The 4,730-nt window shown below is 47.3% G+C and overlaps 1 protein-coding gene across 2 annotated transcripts in view; it reads left to right on the top strand.

The window, feature by feature from the left end:
• The first annotated feature begins 1,710 nt into the window (after positions 1 to 1,710).
• The window catches only part of LOC126570931 (adenosylhomocysteinase-like 1), a 10,235-nt gene continuing 7,215 nt past the window's right edge, over positions 1,711 to 4,730 (top strand). The window contains exon 1 of one of the 2 annotated variants that reach the window (XM_050229087.1): positions 1,711 to 1,829. The gene's annotated coding sequence lies outside the window, so the exon portion shown is untranslated. Of the gene's footprint in view, positions 1,830 to 1,998; positions 2,197 to 4,730 lie in introns of those variants that run through there. The other variant, XM_050229068.1, reaches the window with a different exon arrangement.

Raw genomic sequence — 4,730 nt, 5'->3', positions numbered from 1 at the left:
GGCGAGAGAAGAGGGAGGGATGAATATGTTTATCTTCCTGATCATATACGTGTGGGATGAAGCTAATGCCCACACGTTTAACTTTCGGATAAATCGGACACACGGTGTAGAGTAGTTGGTTTTTGGTGTAACACGTGTTGGCCATTAATGGCTGAGCGCTGAGCGAGAAACCATGGTTCATTGGGCACACGCGCCAACCGCCGATTCAAACGGGGGGCAAATAAATCAACGCTATCTGCAGAGGCCATCACAGCGACCGCCAGGTGGCTTTGTATTGTTTACCAACAAACCGGCCATGTTGCCTCGGGACGGCAAAGCGGAATATAACTATCTCTTTCACTCTAGTGACTTACGCATGCGCCATGCTATTTCTGCATTTTTATCGTTTCGTACGTTTGACAGGAAACAGCTGATCGATAAGTATGCTCTTTCTCTTTCGTTCATAGTTTGCTCTCTTTCTATCTTTTTGAATTTTATCGTTTTCATGACGTTTATAAGGGTGGGTTTAAAGCTGGGCGTTAATTAAAATGAATTTCGCCCGGGAAAATGAAACATAAACGATAAAAAAGTTCACGGGGGCAGTCGACCCGTTTTACCTTAATTTTATATTTACGCTTGAGTTTACGCTTCATGTATCCCCGGCTTAAGAAATACTAAACAATCAACATCCGGCTCAACAATTCTTGCCTAAATGTACGGAAAAGGAAGTTTGGAAAACAATTTTGAGTCGACTTCTGCGGCCACACACAGAGAGAAAGGCCGCCAGCAGCAAGCTCCATACTGAGAATCTCGTGATTGGCGCTTTTCTTCGTTCTCACTATAGCGGCAAGCTCATTAGCCGTCTTCTCACTATGGAGGTTGGTCAGCAGGGCTATCTCAAGGATTTGTCGAACGGGAGCTCGATTGGGTGCTGTAATGTAAAAATGACGTTCGAGTGAACTTTTGTCGAACGTTTGAAAACCACAAACAGGATATATAGTGAGGCAAATCGCTTGCAAACAGCGTTTACGCTAGGATTTATGCTCCGTGGACCTATAATCTTTTTTACCCCGTGTAAACGGCAAATGTAAACTTTTTGGCATTATACTCTGAGTTTATACGAGAGTTTACGCTTCATGTATCGCCGGCTTAACAGGTGAAGTCATAGCACTTCACTCGCCGCCATATTGGATTTTCGTTTTCCTTCAGGAGCTGTCAAATACATATTTACCAGATCGACAGAAAGCGTTTGGCGATACGTAGGATATCCGGAAATTTTCAATGATTTTGTCAGATATAGTATCGCTTTTGCTCGTTAAAATCGTTTAAATTCATACTCATTGTTTTCAACAAATGAGCGAGTGATCGATCACTTAGGGGGATCCGTGGGGCACCGTTTCCAGCGAGCATCATCCGCCGGTAGCGCCAAAATCATCAGTGCTGTCTCGCGAAGGGATTGGAAACTTGACCTTTCACACTTTTAGAATCAGAATTCTTAAAAACTTGGAAAACTTGAACCTTCGAAACAGATTTCTTACTCCTCAAATCGAAAACAGCATCTCTGATTTCAACCAAAACAATCTTTCAGAAGCCTACACGACCTGTCAGTTTTTTTCATTCATTTTTCTAATCTTCGCGAGCGATTTTGTTCGGGATGACTTCACCTGGTTAATTGACACATCCTGAGTTTTACCTTTATTTTTAATGAAAAAAATGAAAAAAATGGTTAAACAGTAGGTCCCCCTGGTAGAGTTCTTAAATCTCATTTTCGCCTGGACAAACCTGTAAACTGCAAATTAAAGCATTAAGCAAGATGTATATAGGGGTGAAGTTATAGAGCAGAATTTATGGTAAAAATTTTAGAAGTGTTTTCCTGCTGAGAGGTAGTAGGGTTTTCATCGTTTTGCCTCGTTTTTTTTGCCGATAATTTATAATTTAATTACTGATTGACACTCACACACTCAAAGATTCGATCGCATAAACAGCATCCTTGTTAAGTGGGTTTTAAGGGGTCTATTAGGGACTCGAATTGTGACGAAGCGTCAGATCGCGGGACGAACAACGCGTTGATTCTGCTTTTGGTTTGTGCTCCGGGTAGTGGGTCTGTGGCAGCCAACAAGCGATAGCGGAAACACATCCTTCAGCGGTGGCGGTGATGAACTGAAGTGCCAAAAGTGCGTGCGTGTACGTGGTTCATCTGTGGTGTTCCTCTGAACCGTAAGTGACCGAACTATCTGTTCTTTCCCTTTTATGCTGCTGCTGATGGTGACAAGTTGGAGCAGAACGATGCGAGAGCCACTTGTGAGAACCATCTGGAGTGTATACCAGTGTGTATGCATACATGCATACGGACAACATCATTCAGCAGAGAGACCCCGAAATGGGGTTTGAATCATCGACATCAACCTTCTTCTTGCACTGCAACAGTGCAAAGAGTGGCCAGTTGATTCGGCTAGATTTCACTGGATTACCAAACCTCTAACCCAACACTGATGCCGTGCACATCGGCATGTTTTCAGGTATAAGCACGTAGCACGTAGGTATAAGACCTTGACATTTGCGCTGCTGGAAGGGACGACACAACGCAGGGCTACCTGGACGCGCATGGCTGGACACAAAGCTACCGCACTTCCTTAACGACGTTCCTGTCTCTGTGAAGACGCAGTGTCGCAGCGATGCCCTTCACCACATTGACCGCAATGGGGCTCGCTAGAGCCGATAGTATTTTTCGCGTCAGTTGTAAGGCATACCAATCGACTCACGCACTAGGGCTATACGCCAGCTACACAGACTGGATCGTGGTGCATCATGTGGCCACGGGTTTACCCACATCCGGATTTTGTCCATATGCCCGGTCTCTGGTTGCCGCTGGCGCAGCAGTCTGGTCGGGCTCATAGAGAGAGAGTGCAAAACAACAACAAAGCCCCCCGAAATCGTGAAACGAGAGCTGCATCTGATGGAAATGCTGCAGTCGCAAAAAGTGGGTCACTTCGAGTTGCCATAGCCCACAATGACTATACCTATCCCTCCTCACCCTGGCCCCTTACACGCTGGGCCTTAGGCGAAAGCAGGCACCATGCGCGCGCGCAAGAGAGAGAGAGAGAGAGAGAGAGAGAGAGAGAGAGAGAGAGAGAGAGAGAGAGAGGGGGGGGGGGGGGACTGGTTGCGGCTGATTGTTACGATGCATCCAGTGAACGGACGCGCGGCACCTGTCCCGGATCTAATATACTAGTGGACGAGGCAGTAGTGTTCCACCTCCTGATGTTTCATATCGTATAAGACCCACCATCTCCGCTACGCGACTGCGAGACCGATTGCATAACTGGCGTGTTTGATGCGTGCTATTGAGGAAAGCCAAATCAACACCAACACCGATAGCAGCTTCTCTGCCCCTGGGGATTTCACTTTTCCTTTCGCATTTCGCACGCCGTTGCATTTGTTAGGGGATACGTACAGACGTACGGGGTTGGGAAGAAGCCTCCCACTCCCCGCATTTTCATATTCTTGCGAGGAAATTCTGAACGAGCTAACGTCAGCGACACGCGTGAATCATACACACGGATTACCTTTTGGAGGGAAGTAAACAATCGTCCACTTTGGATAAGTTAACTAAGAGACTAAGGACTAAGAGCCCTCCTCTTCAAACACTCATACACTCACCGTTTAATAAATTCCAAATACTGTAAAGCAAGGCAAAAAATAAAAAATGCCAATGCGCCCGGTGGGGGGATGCGATCCCGTGGTCGCGGATATGCTTATCCGGACCAAACAGTCGCGTGTTCTGCGTCAAAAGCGGGCCCAAGGTGAATTTGTCGTTTTTGTTTTTGGAAATGAGCAACGGACTGGCCACACCACCTCTGGGTGGAAGCAGTTGGTCTTGAGGTTTAGGTCGCGTGCAGGTCGTGTCGTCGTCATCAAGTGTAATTTTGATCATGTATCGTGGTGGATCAGTTATTTTAAAAAATGAGCATTGCCATTGTATGCCGATCATCAAGGAAAAGGGAGCTGAAACGTAGATCAGTTTGGCCTTTTGCTGGATGCTGCGCGACCATCTCCGGTTCTGTCCGTTAGGCAGCATCACTTATGGCGTTGGCGTGTCATGTTATTGTCGCACAGCCGGGGGCTGTTGATGAACGGAGGGTTTTATGCGAGCGCTCACTCTCGGCTCTCTCGGCACAGAGCTCGACGACCAGGCTGACGCAACCATACTGCTTCTGCTGACCAACGGTGGCGACGGCGACAGCGACGTTGGCAGCGGTGGTGGAAAAAAATGTATAAATAGCAACCATCAATAAAACCTAAACGCTGGTGGCCGACCGACCGAGGGTGCTGGAATAATTGCATCCCAGCTCTCCTGGCTCCCACCATGACCTCGCATGGTGCTGCCCCCTTCATACACGAACTGGCGCGGCATCATCTTCACCATCACACATTACCATGCTCTCATCATAGTCATCGCCGTCGTCGTTGTCGAGTAGCGTAAATCAATGGTAACGGCCGCTCGTTCACCCGCTCACCAATCTGCTCCTCTATACTTCACTCTTCCCTTCGCCATCCCAGTCCTACGTTGCCTTCCCCCTGCGTTAATAGATTTGTGCTCATTTCTTTCAATTAGATATGAACGACACTTTTCAATTACCTAACCAGCCACCCCTTTTCCCTCAACTCTCCACGTCCCATCCATCGATGCTCAATTTGATAGGGCTGGTAGTGGAAGGGGCTCGTATAGGATGTGCTATGGTGGTTCCGTA

The sequence above is a fragment of the Anopheles aquasalis genome, chromosome X (assembly GCF_943734665.1).
Source record: "Anopheles aquasalis chromosome X, idAnoAquaMG_Q_19, whole genome shotgun sequence".
NCBI lineage: Eukaryota > Metazoa > Arthropoda > Insecta > Diptera > Culicidae > Anopheles > Anopheles aquasalis.
Note: the sequence above shows the minus strand (reverse complement) of the source record. Positions and strands in the feature narration are given on the sequence as shown.